General features: G+C 43.9%; 1 protein-coding gene across 2 annotated transcripts in view; it reads right to left on the reverse strand.

Moving 5' to 3' along the window:
- Positions 1-25,620, reverse strand: part of LOC136862989 (uncharacterized) — a 199,891-nt gene that overhangs the window by 117,645 nt on the left and 56,626 nt on the right. The window lies entirely within an intron of this gene.

Raw genomic sequence — 25,620 nt, forward strand, 5'->3', positions numbered from 1 at the left:
CTTCTACAATTCCCCCCTTTCCTTCCCATCCAACTTTTACACCTACTGTACCCTGTAATTCTTTTAGGGAGGCCAACTTTCCTTCCTGTTCTCCTGTCATACTGATAAGTGGGCTCGTTCTGCCAATTTCTTTGTAAATTCGATTCGCTTTTGTTATCTCTGAAGTAACATCACATACCCTCTCAGCACATGAGGTTTAATTTCGTTTCCTCCTCCCGGTCTGGGTTCTTCAACTTTTTGTCAGACAGTGCATGTTAGATCCTAGATGACTACTGAGTTCGATGGTCGTCCTAGAAACGCTTTAAACAGGATATTGCTAGTGGCTTTACGTCACACGGACACAGATAGGTCTTATGGCGACGATGGGATAGGAAAGGCCTAGGAGTTGGAAGGAAGCGGCTGTGGCCTTAATTAAGGTACAGACCCAGCATTTGCCTGGTGTGAAAATGGGAAACCACGGAAAACCATCTTCAGGGCTGCTGGCAGTGGGATTCGAACCCACTATCTCCCGGATGCAAGCTCACAGCCGCACGCCCCTGACCGCACGGTCAACTCGCCCGGTAAAAAGGATGTTTTTTATGTTTATGTAGTGACGTTAAGGATCACGCTGCCCAAACATACAGAATCTTCGTCTGGTATCCAGATTTTTACATATGTACAGTACTTACGGAAGTAAATTTCTTGTCCTGTCGGCGTCAGCCTCAGTTGCTATATAAATTTATTGTGTCCATCGAAGTGGATTGAGCCGATAGCGGCGTAATTACGGTCATCAAATTACATTTTAATTAAGCATTGGAATAAATTAGAGTTTTGTTGGAAAGGTATTTGAGTTATTTCCTACGTATGCTGGTATCGTCTTCATGAAATGTTCGAATTTAAAGTCGGGAAAATCATATATTGTGAGCTTTGTCATACATTTATTAGCATATAAAATAACATTTAGGACGTGTGGATTATTTGATTCGGCGAAGTAGTGAATGTATGTTCTTCAATTAAAGGCCAGTGTGTTGGACGCGTATTTCAGTTAGACTCACCTTAGGTAGTTACTGTTATTTGCAGCATCGTCGCTTTGAACTTGGACCAATGTAGGCCAGTGTCTTTTATTTGTGAGGGAGTTGGTAGCCCTAATTTATTTAGCTGCATATGTGAGGAGTTGGGGGATTCCGTCGAAGGCTAATTCCGACGAGGATCATTTTGCTGTCAGGGAGTGTCATGTGTTTTAGTGTGGCCTACACTTAGTTTTACCCACGTTCGTAGGAGTTGTTTGATTTTATATTTTTACGGAGGATTGTTCAAAATATCAGGAAGAATCAGTATGGAGGACCAGATGATCGCATGTATGAAACTGACATTTATTCCAAGTGGTTGTAACCATATACATCAGAGCTCAGTGTTGGAGCAGTGTCTGTATGTCCGTATATTTTGTTATGTGAATGTGAGCTCCTTGTTTGTGTGAGTGTGTGGCATGTTATGGGACTGACCACATGTGTGCATTTAGACACTAGCGGAAAAAACCTGCGACATCCTCAAGGACAACGTCAATCTATTCACAAGCGATGTGACAGGTGCCGGCCCCGTGGTGTAGGGGTAGCGTGCCTGCCTCTCGTCCGGAGGCCCCGGGTTTGAGTCCTGGCCAGGTCAGGGAATTTTCTCTTGACCTGAGGGCTGGTTCGAGGTCCACTACGTGATTAGAATTGAGGAGCTATCTGACGGTGAGATGGCGGCCCCGGTCTCGAAAGCCCAGAATAACGGCTGAGAGGTTGCGTCGTGCTGACCACATGACCCCTCGTAATCTGCAGGCCTTCGGGCTGAGCAGCGGTGCTGGGCAGACCAAGGACCTTTCAAGGGCGGTAAGTGCCGTGGGGTTTGTTTTTTGGATGTGACAGGTAGTTCATCACTGCAGGAGTATATGATTACACATTCAGACCAAATGAAACGCGCATGGCACAGTAAAGGGTGCCCAAACTGTCACATCAGTACACAGTGTAACTCCCTCTGGCGGCATTGTAGGCGTGTATTCACGCATGAAACGATCATAAAGGTGCCGAAAGGAATCCTGCGTTAGATTTTCCGAAGTATCTTGGACCTTTTGTTGCAATTCGGCAATGGTTCTTGCAGCTCTCGAGAACTCGTAAGTTCCCGCTTCACCATGTCGGCGAGAGATCCGATGTTCTTACTGGCCAGAGCAGTTGTTACACCACGTAGAGCACGTTGAATCGCAACACCTGTGCGTGGGCGTGCATTGTCCTGCTGAAAAAGCACATCACCTTCCTGTCTAAGAAATGGCAGCAGCACGGTGCAATGTAGCGGGCACTTGTTACGTTACCCAACAGCAACACCAACCGTGACCATGAGTTGTAACTGATGCCACCCACACCATGAAGCCTGAGTCTTGAGCGAATGCACTCTAGAATAGGCCGCACGCGTACACGAGTACTTCCATTCCGTGCATACAGACAGAACCTATTCTCCTCACTGAAGACAACAGAGCGCCATTCCCCTCTTCAGTCCACTCTTTCACGATACGAGAGTAGCCGTGCTTGGCGGTGTCATGGTGTAAGTGGTAACCTGGCCAAAGGTACACGTGATCGTAATCCTGCTGCAAGCAGAGGGTTCACACTGGTACTTGGTGACACAGCAGGTGCAACATGTGACCGGATTTCGTTCCTGGATGATATTCGGTCGGCCACCGCTGCTGACACAGTGCGTCGATCTTGACGTGTGTGTGTGTGTGTGTGTGTGTGTGTGTGCTACGCGGACGTCCGGAGCCTGATCCATGGATGAGGGAATGTTCCACAGACCACTGGTGAAAGCAGTGACACACAACAGGTACACTGTGCCCAACATATACAGCAATCCGTCGATACGTCCATCCATAGAGCTTCCCGCAGACCCATAATGGACCCCGTTCAACAGGAGCACGTACTCGTCTACGGGGCATGGTTGTACCCTAAAATGACTGTTGCGAACACCTCTAATCTGAGCGCAGTTACTGCCTGCAGAGTCAAAACAGACTGCGCACGGGAATGCCCCCTGAGCGCCATCTGATCACCGATATCCGTGACAAATGAATCACAAAGACAACAACCCCTCAGTATGCACATGTTATACCCTGGTGCCACTGAACACAATCCATGAGGATGTTGTCACTTTTATTTTCCGGCAGTGTATTTCTTGTGTTTCATTTATGTGTATTGTGCATGTGATGCGATTCCACGTTATGTTTGGTGTCTATTTGTTTTCTCCCGCGTGTAGTAATTTCCATATTGTGCTTTCGACCCACTTAGGCTATTTTGTAAAGTCGTTCTTATCTGTAGGCTCCCCGCCCCTGAGATAATTAGGTTCGCAGTGCTAGGATTCCACTGTTATATAATGCACAGAGATGGAAAACAGAGTATTCACTCCGAAGTTGAAAATGCAGCAATAAGTTCACAGCCAATCATTTGAGATGACAATAAACTCACAGCTATTGTAGTGTACTGTACTTAATTCAAGCCCAGTTGTAATCAGTGCATAAGTAAGCGGATAATTGTGATGAACTCTATCGAGATTTTAATTTCTCTTTGTGTTATGCTTATGTAATGGATGTGTTCGTTGAGTTCATTTATGTTTTATTTAATAAAATTTTCATCAATCTTCCGTCGAAATTTGCCCATCATTTATGGAATAATGTACCCTAGTCTTGTCCGTCTTCTTCTTCTTTCTCCTTTCCCTTTATGCACTCGAAGGCGTCGGGTGCTTCAGCCACTTCCCATATGAAGTCCGGTCCAGTGCCAATCTTCTCAGTTCTGCTGGAGTCTTCCCCCTCTTTCGTGCCAGGTCAAAGACGTAGGTGTCCCACTCCAGCCTCGGTCGTCCCCTCCCTCCTTTTCCCTCTGGTCTTGCTTGGAATATTTGTTTAGGCTTCCTTTCCTCTTCCATCCTCACAAGGTACCCCAACCATCCAAGTTCCTTCTTTTCAATTAAACAAATCAGTGGTTCTTGGCTAAGACACTCTTGCCTTATCCTAGTAATTTTAACCATATCCCTCCTTGTCCTTCCAACTGTATTACACAAACTTCATTTCTGTGGCAGTGAGTCTGCTCTCTAAATTACTCTGCAGTGTCCAGCTTTCAGATGCGTACGTCAGCACTGGAAGATATACTGATTTGTATATTCTCATTTTGGCTTTCCTGGTAACTTCTCTCTTTCCTATGATGGTATTATTAATATTATAATATAGATTGTTAGATTTACGGATTCTGTGATTTATTTCAGAATCCACTTTCCCATCTGCTGTTATGATGCTGCCTAAATATTCAAACTGCTGAACCTGTTCTAAAATCTTATTCTGCCACTCGATGTTAAGGTCTTTTTGTTCTTTCCTGGTAAGGTGCATAACTTTACTTTTACTAACGTGAACTTCCATCCCCCTCTCTTAGAGTGCGTACCCCCATTCCATGTAATTTATCTCTATCTGTTGCCAAAAGTGTGATATCATCTGCCTGTATCCACACTAGTCTCATCTTATTTCCAACTTTGCGTTTACTTGCTCGCCTCTTACATTGTTTAATAATTTGATCCATTAATATTTTAAAGAGTAGAGGACTAAATCCGTCACCTTGCTTGATACCTCTTTCCACTGTAAATTCCTTTGAGATTTGACCGTTTATCCTCACTATACCTATAACCCTTATGTATATACCTTTAATCACCCTATTTGGTTTGGGAGTAATATGTGCCTTCTGTACAGCTCTTCTCTCGGTACTCTGCCAAATTCCGATTTCAAATCGATAAATGCTGCAAATAGTTCTCCTTCCTGATTTAAGATCTTTTCTGCTGCATTTCTCAAACAGAAGATCCAACCTTGTGTTTGCCGATGGGGTCTAAATCCAGCCTGTTCTTCCAGTTCTTCCTCCACTTGCTCTCTAAGTCTCTTTTCTATTATAGTAAAATATAGCTTCTGGAGAACTGGTGCTAAGCATATCGCTCTGTAATTATGACACTCAGTTGAGCTTCCCTTCTTGTGAATGGGAGCTATGATGTTCCGCTCTTAATCTTCTGGTATTTTCTCAGAGTCCCAAACTAACTTGAAGAGATTTCAGATCCATTTCTCTAGTTCTCTCCCTCCGAATTTCACATATTCCGGGTGAATATCATCCCAGCCTGCTGCTTTACCAGTCTTGATTGCCTTTATTGCCTCATGCACTTCCTTCAATCTAATACCTTCTTCCTTTTCCCCCTCTCCACTGTTATCCTCTTCCATTGGTGTCATGCCCACCATTCTATTGCTTACCTTGAAGTTTTCTGAGTAATATTCGCTCCACACTTCCAGGATGTCCTTTATGTTGGTTTTCAGCCTGTTATTTTCATCCTTAATGTTTCTGATTTTCTTTCCCCTTTTCCCTTCAAGCTTTTCACCACATGCCAGAACTTTCTTTGGTTTTCCTTATAACTTTCTTCTATTTTCCTTCCGAACTGTTCCCAGGATTCCTTTTTAGCTTTTTTGACTGCTCTCCCTGCTGCATTTCTTAGTTGTATATATGTTCCTTTGTCTTCCTCAATTTTGGATTTCATATATTTTTTCCATGCTTTCTTCTTGGCTGCAACTGCTTCCTTTACTGTTGCGCTCCACCATCTTGTCTGTCTCCTATTTTCTTTTACTCTGCTGATGCCGCACACCTCTGTAGCTACCTAGTTAATCGTCTCCTCCATCACCTTCCAAGTTCCATATACCTCTGTAATTTTTCTCCTTCTGTATGAGTTTTTCACTCAACTTATTCTCATACTCCCTTCACTTGGAAATATCCTTTACGGCAGATACTTTCACTTTGACATAATTCATTTTTGTTGATTCTGGTATATATCTGAACCAGTTTCCATTACCAATAAACGATGTTCAGTGTTGAGTTCCGCACTGCGGAATACCTTCACATCCATTACATCAAACTGGGTATTCTTTGTGTACACATAGTAGTCTATTTACTTCGTAAATTTCTTCTTATTGCATCGAAGGTAATTTGGCGGATCTGTTTATGAGGAAGGAAAGAATTCCCTATTCGAATTTCATTATCTATGCAGAACTCAAGCATTCTCTTCCCATTGCTGTTCAGACTTCTCTCTGCCCCATACCTACCCAAGCTTCCATGGCCAGAACTCATCTTATTCCCAACTCTTCCCCCATTATTATCACCGATGCTATGGTATCTGTAGCTTTGTCCAATGTCCTCTGGAGGGCAGAGTAAAATATCTCATTTTCTACTGTATCTCATCACTATCTTCAGTAGGAACATATATTTTTATGAGAGCATCTTTTCGGTTATTTTCCAGATCTAGATCTAATCTCATTATCATTGGACTTACTGGCTTCCAATCCACCACTTTATTACTTAATTATACACTTGTGATAATTCCGACTCCTTCTTTAGCTCTACTTCTCTTATCCACTCCTGAATATCTGAGAACATATCCCTGGTCCAGTTCCCTTTTCCTTCACTTCACTGATCCCCAGAATTTCGAGTTTGTAGTCTCCTCTACCACTTCCACTTCCTTACCTGTCAGAGAGGTAATATTTCAGGTTTCGATTCTCATATTCCGTTTCTCACCAATTCGTTGTTTTGTGATCCGTCCGGCTTCAAATCTGATATTTCTCTGAATTGTTTTGAAATTCACTCCATGCGAGTAATTAACTCTATGATGGAGCTAGAACAGCCTCTGTACTTGCTTGATTTTCTTTCTGAGCTTACTCCCATAGCCTCTGGGTCAAAACCCCATCCACAAGGCAGTGGATTGTCTCAGTTTATCCGCGGGTGCTTATTTGGCATAACCTTATTCGCACCTGCCCTGCGTATCTACAGGAACGTCCCGTATCAACCATTGGGACGCGCCGTGTAAGGGTTGAGGCCCCCCATCCCAGTCTGTTCCCTGAAGAGTACTAACTGACTCCTACTCAATTCAGAACCAGTCCCCAACCAAGACTAGACCAGGCACGGGTCTTCTTCGTCAACAACTATTATATGTTCCTCATTAGCTATAGCCTAGACCTAGTGAGTTATCTTATGACGAGGACCGCGTCACGCCTGGGAACTACTGACTAGCTCGTGGTATTGCCACACTTTGGTATACATACGAGAACAATAAATACATACATACAGGCGCAGTTTTATTGACCGTGAAGCAAAATGTAATGCTCGTTAACATCCCTGCCATTTTATACTTTTCAATAAATGACAATAAAGAACAAAGGTGAAATACTGTTGCCTTGTCTAACTCGTGTAACTACGTCGAACCAAGAACTCATTCTACCATTAATTCAAATTGCACCGAGCAAGTTGGCTGCGTGTAGCTGTGAGTTTGTATCCAGGAGATGATGGCTTCGAACCCCACTGCCAGTTGCTCTCAAGATTGTTTTCCGCGATTTACTTTTTTCTTCGCAAGTTGCTTTACGTCGCACCGACACAGATAGGTCTAATGGCGACGATGGGATAGGAATGGGAAGGAAGTGGTCGTGGCCTTAATTAGGGTACAGCCCCAGAATTTGCCTGGTGTGAACATGGAAAACCACGGAAAACCATCTTCAGGGCTGCCGACAGTGGGGTTCGAACCCACTATCTCCTGAATACTGGGTACTGGCCGCACTTAAGCGACTGCAGCTATCGAGGTCGGTTTTCCTACTTTTACACCAGACAAATGGAGATGCGACAGTAACTTCATTCACACTCCTAGCCCTGTCCTATCCCGTAAGACCTGTTTGAGTCGGTGTGAAGTAAACCAAGTAGAAAACGAATTCTCGCTGCGGTCCAGTCTACATAAACGCCTTGTATTATCAACCCCCCCCCCCCAAAAAAAAAAGCGAAGTCATTTCCGTACAGGCCATGAAAACCCTTGGAGCGGTGGGAACTGAAGTCTTCCACCACAAGTAACCTCGGCACTTGGTGGGGTAGAGTGGTTAGCTCTACGCCCGGCCGGCTTTGCCCCCAGGAATTAACCTGGTACACATCTTTGGTGTAGGCTGAGTGAATCTCAGGGCCTTTGCATCTCCGGAAGTAGAAATTTAGTTTCTTAAATTTTTCGACTTCCCAGCGGGGATTCGAACCCACGTCCTTCCGGGTAGACCGAGCACACATTTACCACCTCAACCAGATAGCTCCTGTGTTTACCTGACCAATTCAAATCTACGAAGATACAGGGTGAAGGATTTAAAATCTAAATTAATATTGCAACAGTTTATATTTATGAAGTCCGTCCTCGCCTTGATGGATGCAGTATATCTCGTGGCGCAGGCCAGAACAAAATGAAGTCCCAGTCTCACCCTGGCTGTGACAGTATGGAAGCTGCTGGGATATGGGTGGTGCTGAGTAATCACATTCAGAGCACGAGTGGTGTGTCTGGCCCCGAATCCCCGCTGGGAAGTCGAAAAATTTAAGAAACTAGATCTCTACTTCGGGAGAGCAGTGTTGCCAACTTATGTTTTCAAGATCCGCTAAATACTACTAAAAATCCGCTAAAATTCCGCCAAGAAATCCGATCTCAAATAATAATAATAATAATAATAATAATAATAATAATAATAATAATAATAATAATAATAATAATAATACATACATACATTATCATTATAGAATGTTATGCCTTTCAGCGTTCAGTCTGCAACCCTCTGTGAATTTACTAAACGTCGCCACAATCCTCGATTTGCAACTAGTGTTGTGGCCTCATTTAGTTCTATACCTCTTATCTTTAAATCGTTAGAAACCGAGTCTAACCATCGTCGTCTTGGCCTCCCTCTACTTCTCTTACCCTCCATAACAGAGTCCATTATCCTCCTAGCTAACCTATCCTCCTCCATTCGCCTTACATGACCCCACCACCGAAGCCGGTTTATGCGTACAGCTTCATCCATCGAGTTCATTCCTAAATTAGCCTTTATCTCCTCATTCCGAGTACCCTCCTGCCATTGTTCCCACCTGTTTGTACCAGCAATCATTCTCGCTACTTTCATGTCTGTTACTTCTAACTTATGAATAAGATATCCTGAGTCAACCCAGCTTTCGCTCCCGTAAAGCAAAGTTGGTCTGAAAACAGACCGATGTAAAGATAGTTTCGTCTCGGAGCTGACTTCCTTCTTACAGAATACTGTTGATCGCAACTGCGAGCTCACTGCATTAGCTTTACTACATCTTGATTCAATCTCTCTTACTGTATTACCATCCTGGGAGAACACACAACCTAAATACTTGAAATTATCGACCTGTTCTAGCTTTGTATCACCAATCTGACATTCGATTCTGTTGAATTTCTTACCTAATGACATCAATTTAGTCTTCGAGAGGCTAATTTTCATACCATACTCATTGCACCTATTTTCAAGTTCCAAGATATTAGACTGCAGGCTTTTGGCACAGTCTGCCATTAAGACCAAGTCGTCAGCATAGGCCAGACTACTTACTACATTTCCACCTAACTGAATCCCTCCCTGCCATTTTATACCTTTCAGCAGATGATCCATGTAAACTACAAACAGCAAAGGTGAAAGATTACAGCCTTGTCTAACCCCTGTAAGTACCATGAACCAAGAACTCATTCTACCATCAATTCTCACTGAAGCCCAATTGTCAACATAAATGCCTTTGATTGATTTTAATAATCTACCTTTAATTCCATAGTCCCCCAGTATGGCGAACATCTTTTCCCTCGGTACCCTGTCATATGCTTTCTCTAGATCTACGAAACATAAACACAACTGCCTATTCCTCTCGTAGCATTTTTCAATTACCTGGCGCATACTGAAAATCTGATCCTGACAGCCTCTCTGTGGTCTGAAACCACACTGGTTTTCATCCAACTTCCTCTCAACGACTGATCGTACCCTCCCTTCCAAGATGCCAGTGAATACTTTGCCTGGTATAATAATCAATGAGATACCTCGATAGTTGTTGCAATCCTTCCTGTTCCCTTCCTTATAGATAGGTGCAATTACTGCTTTTGTCCAATCTGAAGGTACCTTACCAACACTCCACGCTAATTTTACTATTCTATGAAGCCATTTCATCCCTGCCTTCCCACTGTACTTCACCATGTCAGGTCTAATTTCATCTATTCCTGCTGCCTTATGACAATGGAGTTTATTTACTATCCTTTCCACTTCCTCAAGCATAATTTCACCAACATCGTTTTCCTCCTCCCCATGAGCTTGGCTGTTTGCATCACCACCATGATGATTTCCTTTTACATTGAGAAGATGTTCAAAATATTCCCTCCACCTCTCCAGTGATTCCCTGGGATCTATTATGAGTTCACCTGAATTACTCAAAACACTGTTCATTTCCTTTTTCCCTCCCTTCCTAAGATTATTTATTACTGTCCAGAAAGGTTTCCCTGCTGCTTGACCTAGCCTTTCCAGGTTATTACCAAAATCTTCCCATGACTTCTTTTTGGATTCAACAACTATTTGTTTCGCTCTGTTTCTTTCATCTACGTACCAATCCCTGTCTGCCTTGGCCCTTGTTTGGAGCCATTTCTGATAAGCCTTCTTTTTACGTTTACAGGCTGCTCTCACTTCATCATTCCACCAAGATGTTCGCCTTTTCCCATCTTTACACACAGTTGTTCCTAGGCATTCCCTTGCTGTTTCTATTACAGCATCCCTGTATGCCACCCATTCACTTTCTATATCCTGAACCTGCTTACTCTCTACTGTTCGAAACTTCTCACTAATCATATCCATGTACTTCTGTCTAATTTCCTCGTCGTGGAGACTTTCTACCCTTATTCGTTTGCAGACAGATTTCACTTTCTCTACCCTAGGCCTAGAGATACTTAGTTCACTGCAGATCAGATAGTGGTCTGTATCATCGAAAAATCCGCGAAAAACTCGTACATTCCTAACAGATTTCCTGAATTCAAAGTCTGTTAAGATATAGTCTATTATGGATCTGGTACCCCTAGCCTCCCATGTGTAGCGGTGAATAGCCTTATGCTTGAAGAATGTATTCGTAACAGCTAAACCCATACTAGCACAGAAGTCCAGCAAACGCTTCCCATTCCCATTAGCTTCCATATCTTCCCCACATTTACCAATCACCCTTTCGTATCCTTCAGTTCTATTCCCAACTCTCGCATTGAAATCGCCCATTAGCACTATTCTATCCTTGCTGTTGACTCTGACCACGATGTCACTCAATGCTTCATAAAACTTGTCAACTTCATCCTCATCTGCACCCTCACATGGTGAATACACAGACACAATTCTTGTCCTAATTCCTCCCACTGACAAATCTACCCACATCATTCGCTCATTTACGTGCCTAACAGAAACTATGTTGCGTGCAATGGTATTCCTGATAAAGAGCCCTACCCCAGACTCTGCCCTTCCCTTTCTAACACCCGTCAAGTACACTTTATAATCTCCTATCTCTTCTTCATTATCTCCCCTTACCCGAATATCACTTACTCCTAGCACATCCAGGTGCATCCTCTTTGCTGACTCAGCCAGTTCTACCTTGTTTCTTCCATAAGCCCCATTAATATTGATAGCTCCCCATCGAATTCCATTTCGTTCGCCAAGTTGTTTCCAAGGAGTCCCTCGCCTGTCAAATGGGAGTGGGACTCCATTACTCCCATAGGTCCGAGGCTTGCTTAAAGTGTTCTGAGCTCGGTAAATTCATGAAGCAGGATGCTGCCCTACTTGCACATAGTCCAAGTGAGGATCTCTCCTCTAACGGGTTATGGACCACCGGTGAATTGTATAGTCCTAGCCGCCTGAGCACAAGGAGGGCCACGACTCAGATTATGTCCGAGATGCCCACTCCCATTCCATAGCAACTGGTATCCCGACTCTCAGGACCACTTACTAGGCCACTCAGCCGTTGCCCATGGTTCACGAACTAGGACGTGACTACAGTAACCCACAAACATGAACCACATAATAATAATAATAATAATAATAATAATAATAATAATAATAATAATAATAATAATAATAATAATAATAATAATAATAATAATGTGAGGACAATTCTTGGCCCCCGAAAAACAGAAGATGGATATATACTGAGGTCACGCAAAGTGACAGAAGAGCTTTCCAACATTGCAGCAGACATCCGCAAAAGACGTCTGAAATTTTATGGGCTCGTCCGCAGACTGCCGGCAAGTAGACTGACACACACGATTCTCACCTACATAGAACAGCTAAAAAATATTCCATGGGTACTGGAAGTAAAGAAGGATCTGGAAAAAGCCCAGATGAACTCAAATGACACCGCGGACAGAAACCTCTATAGGAAAAAAATTAATGGGTGGAAAGTGCAACCAGAGAACGAAGTGAAAAAGAAGACTGGAGCAAAGTGGACAGAAGAACGAAAAAGGGTCCACGGAGAAAGGATGAGAGCTGTTTGGCAACTCAAAAAACAGAATCGTTAGAGCTTTGCGTGATCCATTGGGTCCATACTCACATAATAATAACAATAATAATAATAATAATAATAATAATAATAATAATAATAATAATAATAATAATAATAATAATAATAATGAGTAAATGTCTGTACTCACCTGATCTGTGAGTTCCACTGGGATTAACCTCCTGCCTGCAAGCCGGCGAGCTAAAACTTGTAGGCGTTTTAGTGCCGTGTGCAAACTAGGTGAATCCCCTACTCAAGGGCCACACACAGAACAGGCCAGTTCAAACGGTCTTCCTTCATAGCATAAATATAAATGCTACTCTCTCACAGTTTCATTATCTGTCGTCATTCGTCAACGAAGAGATAAGTACCCTTTCCCCACGCATTACAAATTTGTGATACCACGATCTCATAACATCAAATCCAAATAACATGTTCTCCTCATGTGACTGCTAGCTCCCGACAAGAAATACGGAATAGCTCAGACAGGCTGGAGTACAAATTCTTTTAAAAAAGTAAAATGGATAAAACGCTAAATTCCGCTATAATAAATCTAGAATTCCGCCCAAATATCCGCTGTCCGCTAAATGGTATATTTCTCCGCCGACAGTCTTCTAATTCCGCCAAATTTAGCGGAATATCCGCTAAGTTGGTAACACTGCGGGAGAGTCAAAGGTACTGAGATTCACTCAGCCTACACCAAAAATGATTACCAGACTTTCTGGCCCAGTGAGGAAAGCAATGACAAACTACCTCACTCCTCATCTTGCCTATATTATACGCGCAAATTTTACGACAGCCGGTGTTACTGGGTTGAGGAGTAAGGAGAGAGCACTCCCGGTTGCGCTTATACTGCCAACTGAATGGAAATGAAACCTGAATTGAATCGATAGTATGATCGATCGATATGAATTTTCTAAACCTTCATTATCTTCAGCCAACAACTGTGTCACATACACATTATATAACATTTCTCGATGCGAATCTTGTTCCTAGCAAGAATTCTATATTTTGGCTTTGGTGCGTAAAAAAAAAAAAAAAACAGTACTAGTACGTAAAGTGTACGCCAGATGTCTCACGGCGATGCATAAGCGATTTATAGTTTGTTACAAAGGTTGCCAAGACGAATCTCGAAGATAACCGAGGTCTACCGATTCAGCACTAGGGTGTCCATGTATCACTAAAAGTTGCGCGTACTATACACCTTATTTCGGCGCCGCCATTGGTTGTTGCGGTTTCTCCGTAACTGTATAACCTTTGGTGGTGCTATTTAAAGATCTAATCAGCCTCTGGACTGAAGACCCTACAGACAAAGTCCGTTCAATAATCAAGTTATGCAACAATAGCTTCTTAATAATGTTACTGTTTCTACGTCCTACTAACTACTTTTGACGTTTTCCGGAGACGCCGAGGTGCCGGAATTTTGTCCCGCAGGACAGGAGTTCTTTTACGTGCCAGTAAATCTACCGACACGAGGCTGACGTATTTGAGCACCTTCAAATACCACCGCACTGAGCCAGGATCGAAGCAGTCAAGTTTGGGGTCAGAAGACCAGTGCTTCAACCGTCTGAGCTACTCAGCCTGGCAATAGCTTTTAACAATATATCAAATAAAGAAAGCTTTCAATTATTTGAAAGGACCTCTGTTGGAAGATCATAGAAGCTATTCTTTCCATCAGGTAATTCAGTTATCCATCAAAATCTTACAAGAAGTACATTGAGGAAGGCCTATATCTATCATGATTTGAAATCTCAGTAATTTATAGTCGTGTGTATTAATTACAACAGCATTTCTTCACTTACAGTTAAGTAATAATGTCATTGGTTTTATGTCCCGCTAACACTTGTAGATGGTTCATGTTTGTGGGTTACTGTAGTCACGTCCTAGTTCGTGAACCATGGGCAACGTATGAGTGGCCTAGTAAGTGGTCCTGAGAGTCGGGATACCAGTTGCTATGGAATGGGAGTGGGCATCTCGGACATAATCTGAGTCGTGGCCCTCCTTGTGCTCAGGCGGCTAGGACTATCCAATTCACCGGTGGTCCATAACCCGTTAGAGGAGAGATCCTCACTTGGACTATGTGCAAGTAGGGCAGCATCCTGCTTCATGAATTTACCGAGCTCAGAACACTTTAAGCAAGCCTCGGACCTATGGGAGTAATGGAGTCCCACTCCCATTTGACAGGCGAGGGACTCCTTGGAAACAACTTGGCGAACGAAATGGAATTCGATGGGGAGCTATCAATATTAATGGGGCTTATGGAAGAAACAAGGTAGAACTGGCTGAGTCAGCAAAGAGGATGCATCTGGATGTGCTAGGAGTAAGTGATATTCGGGTAAGGGGAGATAATGAGGAAGAGATAGGAGATTATAAAGTGTACTTGACGGGTGTTAGAAAGGGAAGGGCAGAGTCTGGGGTAGGGCTCTTTATCAGGAATACCATTGCACGCAACATAGTTTCGGTTAGGCACGTAAATGAGCGAATGATGTGGGTAGATTTGTCAGCGGGAGGAATTAGGACAAGAATTGTGTCCGTGTATTCACCATGTGAGGGTGCAGATGAGGATGAAGTTGACAAGTTTTATGAAGCATTGAGTGACATCGTGGTCAGGGTCAACAGCAAGGATACCGGGCGAGTTGGCCGTGCGCGTAGAGGCGCGCGGCTGTGAGCTTGCATCCGGGAGATAGTAGGTTCGAATCCCACTATCGGCAGCCCTGAAAGTGGTTTTCCGTGGTTTCCCATTTTCACACCAGGCAAATGCTGGGGCTGTACCTTAATTAAGGCCACCTCCACTTCCCTCCAACTCCTAGGCCTTTCCTATCCCATCGTCGCCATAAGACCTATCTGTGTCGGTGCGACGTAAAGCCCCTAGCAAAAAAACAAAACAAAAAAAAACAGCAAGGATAGAATAGTGCTAATGGGCGATTTCAATGCGAGAGTTGGGAATAGAACTGAAGGATACGAAAGGGTGATTGGTAAATGTGGGGAAGATATGGAAGCTAATGGGAATGGGAAGCGTTTGCTGGACTTCTGTGCTAGTGTGGGTTTAGCTGTTACGAATACATTCTTCAAGCATAAGGCTATTCACCGCTACACATGGGAGGCTAGGGGTACCAGATCCATAATAGACTATATCTTAACAGACTTTGAATTCAGGAAATCTTTTAGGAATGTACGAGTTTTTCGGGGATTTTTCGATGATACAGGCCACTATCTGATCTGTAGTGAACTAAGTATCTCTAGGCCTAGGGTAGAGAAAGTGAAATCTGTCTGCAAACGAATAAGGGTAGAAAATCTCCAGGACGAGGAAATTAGACAGAAGTACATGGATATGATTAGTGAGAAGTTTCGAACAGTAGACAGTAAGCAGGTTCAGGATATAGAAAGTGAATGGGTGGCATACAGGGATGCTGTAGTAGAAACAGCAAGGGAATGCCTAGGAACAACTGTGTGTAAAGATGGGAAAAGGCGAACATCTTGGTGGAATGATGAAGTGAGAGCAGCCTGTAAACGTGAAAAGAAGGCTTATCAGAAATGGCTCCAAACAAGGGCCGAGGCAGACAGGGATTGGTACGTAGATGAAAGAAACAGAGTGAAACAAATAGTTGTTGAATCCAAAAAGAAGTCATGGGAAGATTTTGGTAATAACCTGGAAAAGCTAGGTCAAGCAGCAGGGAAACCTTTCTGGACAGTAATAAAGAATCTTAGGAAGGGAGGGAAAAAGGAAATGAACAGTGTTTTGAGTAATTCAGGTGAACTCATAATAGATCCCAGGGAATCACTGGAGAGGTGGAGGGAATATTTTGAACATCTTCTCAATGTAAAAGGAAATCATCATGGTGGTGTTGCAAACAGCCAAGCTCATGGGGAGGAGGAAAATGATGTTGGTGAAATTATGCTTGAGGAAGTGGAAAGGATAGTAAATAAACTCCATTGTCATAAGGCAGCAGGAATAGATGAAATTAGACCTGAAATGGTGAAGTATAGTGGGAAGGCAGGGATGAAATGGCTTCATAGAATAGTAAAATTAGCGTGGAGTGTTGGTAAGGTACCTTCAGATTGGACAAAAGCAGTAATTGCACCTATCTATAAGGAAGGGAACAGGAAGGATTGCAATAACTATCGAGGTATCTCATTGATTAGTATACCAGGCAAAGTATTCACTGGCATCTTGGAAAGGAGGATGCGATCAGTCGTTGAGAGGAAGTTGGATGAAAACCAGTGTGGTTTCAGACCACAGAGAGGCTGTCAGGATCAGATTTTCAGTATGCGCCATGTAATTGAAAAATGCTACGAGAGGAATAGGCAGTTGTGTTTATGTTTCGTAGATCTAGAGAAAGCATATGACAGGGTACCGAGGGAAAAGATGTTCGCTATACTGGGGGACTATGGAATTAAAGGTAGATTATTAAAATCAATCAAAGGCATTTATGTTGACAATTGGGCTTCAGTGAGAATTGATGGTAGAATGAGTTCTTGGTTCAGGATACTTACAGGAGTTAGACAAGGCTGTAATCTTTCACCTTTGCTGTTTGTAGTTTACATGGATCATATGTTGAAAGGTATAAAATGGCAGGGAGGGATTCAGTTAGGTGGAAATGTAGTAAGCAGTTTGTCCAATGCTGACGTCTTGGTCTTAATGGCAGACTGTGCCGAAAGCCTGCAGTCTAACATCTTGGAACTTGAAAATAGGTGCAATGAGTATGGTATGAAAATTAGCCTCTCGAAGACTAAATTGATGTCATTAGGTAAGAAATTCAACAGAATTGAATGTCAGATTGGTGATACAAAGCTAGAACAGGTCGATAATTTCAAGTATTTAGGTTGTGTGTTTTCCCAGGATGATAATATAGTAAGTGAGATCGAATCAAGGTGTAGTAAAGCTAATGCAATGAGCTCGCAGTTGCGATCAACAGTATTCTGTAAGAAGGAAGTCAGCTCCCACACGAAACTATCTTTACATCGGTCTGTTTTCAGACCAACTTTGCTTTACGGGAGCGAAAGCTGGGTGGACTCAGGATATCTTATTCATAAGTTAGAAGCAACAGACATGAAAGTAGCAAGAATGATTGCTGGTACAAACAGGTGGGAACAATGGCAGGAGGGTACTCGGAATGAGGAGATAAAGGCTAATTTAGGAATGAACTCGATGGATGAAGCTGTACGCATAAACCGGCTTCGGTGGTGGGGTCTTGTGAGGCGAATGGAGGAGGATAGGTTACCTAGGAGAATAATGGACTCTGTTATGGAGGGTAAGAGAAGTAGAGGGAGACCGAGACGACGATGGTTAGACTCTGTTTCTAACGATTTAAAGATAAGAGGTATAGAACTAAATGAGGCCACAACACTAGTTGCAAATCGAGGATTGTGGCGACGTTTAGTAAATTCTCAGAGGCTTGCAGACTGAACGCTGAAAGGCATAACAGTCTATAATGATAATGTATGTATGTATGTATGTATGTATGTATGTATGTATGTATGTAACACTTGTAGTATGGTTTTTGAAGACGCGGAGGTGCCGGAACTTTGTCCCGCAGCAGTTTTTTTATGTTCTGGTAAGTCTATAGACACGAGGCTGGCGTATTTGACCACCTTCAAATACTACCGGACTAAACCGGGATCGAACCCCAAACTTGAGCTCAGAAAACCAGCGCTCTTCTGTCGAGCCACTCAGCTCAAACTACATGCACTCAATACAGCAGTCTTCAGAAATATTTCAGAAATATATATATTTTTAAAGAACGTCTCCTCCTCTAGCAGGTTCATGGAAGGGAAGCTGTTTAACAATCTTTCCCTTAAAGAAGTCCGGCTCCATGGCTAAATGGTTAGCGTGCTGGCCTTTGGTCACAGGGGTCCCGGGTTCAATTCCCGGCAGGGTCGGAAATTTTAACCTTAATTGGTTAATTTCGCTAGCGCGGGAACTGGGTGTATGTGTCGTCGTCATCATCATTTCATCCTCATCACGACGCGCAGGTCACCTAAGGGAGTCAGATCAAAAGACCTGCATCTGGCGAGCCGAACTTGTCCTCGGACACTCTCGGCACTAAAAGCCATACGCCGTTTCATTTCATTTCCCTTAAAGAATAAGTTCGCAGAAGGGCAATCCCACCGACGAATGTCTTAACACACTGCAGTGAAACGCTGGTAATTTCGCGAATGAAAGGGCCTAAACAGCTTGAATATTTCTTCATGATCGGTGAAATGAAATCATAATTGTCTTCTGGGAACTTAAGTTTTTATATAAAAGCCAAAGGCAGGAACTGATAGCAATGGAGATAGATACGTATTTCCCCTAGTGCACTGTCACTGCATTGCCCTTTATAGGAAGCTTGCAGCGGGTGGCTGGAAGATGGAGAGGGCTGGTCCCCACCGTCGGCTGTCCTGAGAATGGTTTTCCGTGGTTTTCCATTCTCCTGCACTAAGGCGAATTCCGGCCACGGCCGCCAACCCCGTCACCTTGTCCACACATCTCCATCACCACCACAAATCTCCCGGCCTGAGAGGCCAGCGTCCCCTTCAGTGGGGGAATGAAAACAATTCAGTTGTAGTAGTGTTTGAACGGCGCGCTAGTCTTGGAAAGTGTAACCTGACAAACCAACTGCCGTATTGCTGGTAATTTCACGATACAAGTGGAGTATCGACAGTCTTTCCAGTCGGGAGCGAACCATTTAACTTGTATCTTAGCACGCACAGCTGTGGAAAAGGGTCACATGCTCTGTGTTGTATGCCGGCTCAGGGCCACACAGGACCGGAAGCACGGATGTGCGGATGAATGCTCCAGATGACACATCACGGAAGGGAGTTTATGGACTGGACAAAGAGAGGAATGTATCCAGGGGTCATTTACAGGCCACTGGACTCAGACTTTCACCATGATGTAAGTTATCTCAGTTGTCTGTACGGGGAAGAATCCTCTACTCATTTTTGCGCTTTCTGCAAGTCATTTTCGTACAAACAACTGTTGGTACTCCTAGTGTCCACTATCCATGGATCCACGCATCTCGGCATAAGTTTGGATCAAGTATATACATTTACGAGGGATGAAGAAATTGATATTTTCCTGGTGGTCGGGGTAACATCTGGTTAATAGGAATATAGACCAAACTATTACTACGATGGCCGGCCCTGCGGTGTAGGGGTAGCGTGCCTGCCTCTTGCCCGGAGACCCGGGTTCGATTCTTGGCCAGGTCAGGGATTTTTACCTGCATGTGAGGGCTGGTTCGACGTCCACTCAGCCTACGTGATTACAATTGAGGAGCTATCTGACGGTGAGATCGCGGCCCCGGTCTAGGAAGCCAGGAATAACGGACGAAAGGATCCGTCGTGCTGACCACACGACACCTCATAATCTGCAGGCTTTTGGGCTGAATAGCGGTCGCTTGGTAGGCCATGGCCCTTCGGGACTGTTGCCCCATGGGGGGATTACTGCGGCATACGTAGAAACTTATTACAGTAGACTATCTTAGAAATCGTTGGCTATCCAACCCACGCCTGTTATTATTAAAGCGACTTCAAACGAACTTAGTATCATTATCTCAGCAGATAGGCTATTGCCTCCCTGGAAAAGTGAGTTACTGGTCAGATTATGAGCCACTTAATATCATTACTGAAAGTGAAAACAGAAAATCGATATATTTAACGGTTCATGAGTTATATGAGGGGAACATCACAGTTGAATAACCCTGTATAAATATATCAGAATATTAGAGTTTTAATACTTCCGTGTTGTTCATAATGCACGCTAAAATACAGTACTATTTAGTAGAGAATATTCGTCATCTATTCAATAACTCATATAAACGTGCATGCTATCACCGTAAATTTCATAAGCACAGACGAGGAAACTGCCGAATTCCTGTGCAGAACCGCTCGAATTAGTTTATCATGTTGTGGACGTCCGACTCGTTGGCTGAATGGCCAGCGTACTGGTCTTCGGTCCAGAGGGTCCCGGGTTCGATTCCCGGTCGGGTCGGGGATTTTAACCTTAATTGGTTAATTCCAGTGGCCCGGGGGCTGGGTGTTTGTGCTGTCCCCAACATCCCTGCAACTCACACACCACACATAACACTACCCTCCACCACAACAACACGCAGTTACCTACACATGGCAGATGCCGCCCACCCTCATCGGAGGGTCTGCCTTACAAGGGCTGCACTCGGCTAGAAATAGCCACACGAAATTATTTTATGTTGTGGACAGCTTATAAAACAACGGCAGGCGCGCAGCAACGATCGGATGCCTTATGCCGTGTGATCATCCTACGAAGTATTATTGCAATCGGTCCGGTCCAATCCAGAAAGTTCCCTTGTAGAAGAGACAAATAATACTGACGAAGAGAAGCCACACGACACTTCATAATCTGCAGGCCTTCGGGCTGAGCAGCGGTCGCTTGATAGGCCATTCATTTTGTCCAACTTATTTTAATTATTAACAATAATAGGCGTACACCAATTATTTGCTGACGATATTTTGTTATACAGGAAAGAAATCTGTAATACATATCAATTTATCAGTAAGTTATTTGAAGGTATACAGTCTTTTTCTAAGGCCGGTAAGTGACTCACAGATCATTTGCAACCTCGTAAATGAACTACAGTACGGATAAAAGTGAATGCTGTAAAGATTCAGCACAGGTAGGCCTATCAGTGAGAAATCGGTATGAGTCACTGCAGGTAGACCAGTAGAGGTAAGTTGAGGAACAGGGAGCTGTTACAGAGGAGGATAGAATTAGAAGGAAAGGAAAAGTTAGGAAAGGGCATGTAGAGTAGAGAATAAGAAAAGGGAGATGGAACAGGGTCATGGGGAGAGAAAAGGGAAGAGGAAGTAGGTTCTGCAGCCGTCAGCAAAGATAGGGAAAACAAGAACGGGTGGAGTTCGAATGAGGTGGGTGGGGTTGAGGCTCTGGTCATTGGGAACTCCATTGTTAGACATGTTGGGAAAGGGTGTGGAGGAAAGGGAAGCAGAATGCAGTGTTATTCAGGAATTAGGTTAAGACAGATGTTGGGAAAAGTAGAAGAGAATGACGAGGGTAAGGAGAATATGGTAGTTTTTCACGTTGGTACCAACAATATACGGCAAGCAGGTACAAGTACCAACATAGCTGGGATGTGTGGGATCTGGTTAATGCAGCAAGGGAAAAGTTTAAGTGAGAAGAGATTGTACTATGTGCTGTAGGAGGTATACTGACTGGAAGGTGATTGGGGATTTACATGAGACTATAGAGTGGGTATGTGGGAAACTGGGAGTGAGATTTGTGGACCCTAATGGGTGGATAGGAGATAGAGATCTAGAAATCTCACTCCCAGTTTCCCCACATACCCACTCTATAGTCTCATACAATTCTCCGGTCACCTTCCAAACAGTAACCCCCCCCCCCCTTGCATAGTATTTCCCTTATAACAGTTTCCGCTTCCTTAAACTTCCACCAGTGCTGCATGCACCAGATCCCAACATCCCAAACTATGTTGGTACTTATACCTGCTTGCCTTACGCTGTTGGTACCAACGTGAAAAACTACCACCTTCACTTTTCCCTCCTCCTTCTCTTCTACTTTAATCAACATTTGTCTTAACCTAATTCCTGGATAACACTCTACCCTGGTTTCCTTTCCTCCAAACACTTCCCCCACACGTCTAACAATGGAATCCACCATGACCAGATCCTCGACCCTACCCACCTTATTTGAACCCTCCCCTCCTGATCTCTGTCTTTCCCGGTGACTGCAGAAGCTAATTCCTTTTCCTTTTCTCCCTCCCGTGCCCCTATTCCACCACTTATCTTGTCCTGTGCTCTACATTTATGGATGCGGACACTTTCTCACATAACTGGTATGTTTATCTTAGAGACAGGATAGGAATGGTAGGAGGGGGAATATTCATACTTTTGAATGAAGAATTTGTAAGTTAAGAAAGTGTTAAGGATGATAAACATGAAATTCTAGGTGTACAGTTCATCTCTAAAGATAATAGGCACCTTAATTTCTTTCGAGTTTATAGAATGGAAAAGGTGGCACAGACGCCGATGCAAAATTATTTGATAAGATAATAAGCTTGTGAGAAATGACGCGGAAAGGAAAGTGATTGTAAATGTAAACTGTTAAGGTAATGCGAATGACAGGATGCGTAACCAACAAATGTTAAATAATTTAATCTGGGAAGGACAGCTGAATCAGAAAGTGATGGAAACAACGAAAGGGAAGAATATTCCGGATACGGTGCTGTTAAAGCCAGATGAGCTCTATAGAGAAACTGAAGTAAGAGGTTGTATATATGATCATGAAGCTGTCTTCGTCGTAGTAAAAGTAAGTGCATTAGAAAAGAATAATAAAATATAATGGATGCAGAAATATTATCACGGAACTGGAGTGTGTATCGCAGAGATAGGATAGGAATGGTAAGAGGGGGAGTATTCATTCTGGTGAAAGATTAATTTGTAATCTACGAAAAAGTTAAAGATGATAAAACATTAAATTCTAGGTGTAAGGCTCATCTCTAAAGATAATAGACAACTTGATGTCTTTGGAGTGTACAGACCAGGAAAGGGTAACGCTGACGCTGATTCAGAATTATTTGATAACATAATCAGCTATGTTGGAAACGATATGGAAAGGAATGTGATACTACCAGGTGATCTCAATTTACCAAATGTCAATTGGGAAGGTGAATCGAACGACAGAAAGCATAAACAACAAATGGCAAATAAGTTAATATGGGGAGGGCAGCTGATTCAGAAATTGATGGAAACAACTAGAGGAAAGAATACTTTGGATGTGGTGCTTGTAAAGCCAGATGAGCTCTATTTTGAAACCGAAGAAATAGATGGTATTCGTGACCACGAAGCTGTTTTTGTCGTTGTTAAAAATAAATGTGAAAGAAAGGAAGGTTTTAAAATTAGGACTATCAGGCAGCACAATATGGATGATAAAACAGGCATGAGGGAGTTTTAAAAAAGTAACAATGATCGGAGGAAAACTGTAAATTAAAATGTGAACAGACTCTCTGGGATGGGTTTAAAGCAATTGTTGAGGAATGTGACAATAGGTTTGCACCTTTAAAGATGGTGAGGTAAGGGTGTATCCTGTCCGAAGGATAGGTCCGAGCCTCCGCAGAGGTGTGCCTGAGCCGAAGTTTACGTACGGTAGGGTGGCAGTTCCTTTCCGCTCCTCCACTACCTTACCCCCACCAAGAGGGCGTGGCAACCCATCCAAATCTTGACCACGCCAAATGTTGCTTAACTTCGGAGATCTCACGGGATCCGGTGTTTCAACACGGGTACAGCCGTTGGCTTAAAGATGGTAAGGAATGGTAAAGATCCATTATATTTTAACAGAGAAGTAAAGAGACTAAGAAGGAGGTGCAGGTTGGAAAGAAGTAGAGTTACAGTAGAAATGGCTGTGGAAGTAAGGAGAAATTGAAGGAACTTACTAGGAAATTGAATCTAGCAAAGAAGTCAGCTAAGGATAACATGATGGTCATACAAATGTTGGTGAAAACTGGAAGGGTGTGTATAGGTACTTTAAGGCAGAAACAGGTTCCAAGATGGACATTCTTCTTCTTCTTCTTCTTCTTAACTTGTTTACCCTCCAGGGTTACTTTTCCCTCGGACTCAGCGAGGGATCCCACATCTACCGCCTCAAGGGCAGTGTACTGGAGCTTCAGACTCTGGGTCGGGGGATTCAACTGGGGAGGATGAACAGTACCTCGCCCAGGCGGCCTCACCTGCTATGCTGAACAGGGGCCTTGCGTGGGGATGAGAAGACTGGAAGGGATAGACAAGAAAGAGGGAAGGAAGCGGCCTTGGGCTTAAGTCAGGTACTATCCCGGCATTTGCCTGGAGAAGTGGGAAACCACGGAAAACCACTTCCAGGATGCCTGAGGTGGGAATCGAACCCACCTCTACTCGGTTGACCTACCGAGGCTGAGCGGACCCTGTTCCAGCCTTCGTACCACTTTTCAAATTTCGTGGCAGAGCCGGGAATCGAACCAGGGCCCTCGGGAGTGGCAGCTAATCACACAAACCACTACACCACAGAGGCGGACAGAAGGATATTCAAGGAATCATTAATGAACAAGGCATCCTTCGTCGACTGCAGTGACTCTAACGACGATTTATTCCACTGCATAAATCTTCAAGTCTTTCGACATCCGCACACCAAACTCTAACGCGGCGATTTATAGTCGCTTGAAAACGTGTCTAGATAGGTGGACTGAGTGGTGCTCGAATTGAGGTTTTACCTCAGGACTCGTCCCACAAGCTCAGCATCGTACTACTGTATCTTCTTCTCGCAGCTCGCCGATAGGATTGTCGACGTTTCTGCCTTTTCCACCTGAGGTCTCCATCGGATAGTGTAGAGCAGCTAATTAATCTACGTGAATCGTCATGTATAACTACGCAGTCACCACCACCAGCGACACCCGCACCACCCCTACATCAACAACTTCTGTTGCATCTGCCACTCTCGACTCCGCCACCGAAGCCTACCATGTTGCCATCATGTCCTCCTTCGCAGATCCCAATTACCAGGCGAGATTTCTACCACGAGTTTCTTCTCCTACGTGGGATTCTAACAGCCTTCAGTATAAATGGTCCGCCCAAATCACCCCTCCTGAAGATGCACAACAAATACGGCGCGTAGCGGTCAGTCCAGTAGATACACTCAGGTTAATCTTGATCAATCTCCAACCCTCTGCATGGAAACTGCACCTGAACGACCTCTTCCCCCTCCCAGTGAATCATTTCCAGTCTCAGGAGCCCGCTATCCTCTCAACAATTCACGCTCTCTCCAGACCCCACCAACTGGTACCCACGTCTATCTCCTTGAGAATCCACCTCAGCAATTCCGCTCCCCTCGCAACATCCTTTCCACCCTCCTCCAGTTCAATATGCGTCGAGAAGAAATAGCAGACAAACGGCCAAACACAAACGGAGTTGTCATCAAGTTGAATGGCGACCTCGCCGCCCAAAATCTCACTATGTCCATCGGAGCAGCCCGACTGTGTTCCGCCGCTCCATTCAAGCTTCTCTCGCAACCAGTGCTCAAGACTCCGTCGCCGCCTCCTAGACATAGCCTTTTCAGCTGTGTGGTACGTGGTATAGATCCAGCCATCACTGAGGAGGAAGTCATCACTGAATTACACTCCGAAGGTATCCCAGCTCGTAAAGCCTTCCGAATACGAAACGCAGCAGGCCCAACTTACATGGTGTGAATTCTACTGCCTACCACCGCAGATCACGACAGAGTACT

This window comes from Anabrus simplex, chromosome 2, assembly GCF_040414725.1.
Source record: "Anabrus simplex isolate iqAnaSimp1 chromosome 2, ASM4041472v1, whole genome shotgun sequence".
Taxonomy (NCBI): domain Eukaryota; kingdom Metazoa; phylum Arthropoda; class Insecta; order Orthoptera; family Tettigoniidae; genus Anabrus; species Anabrus simplex.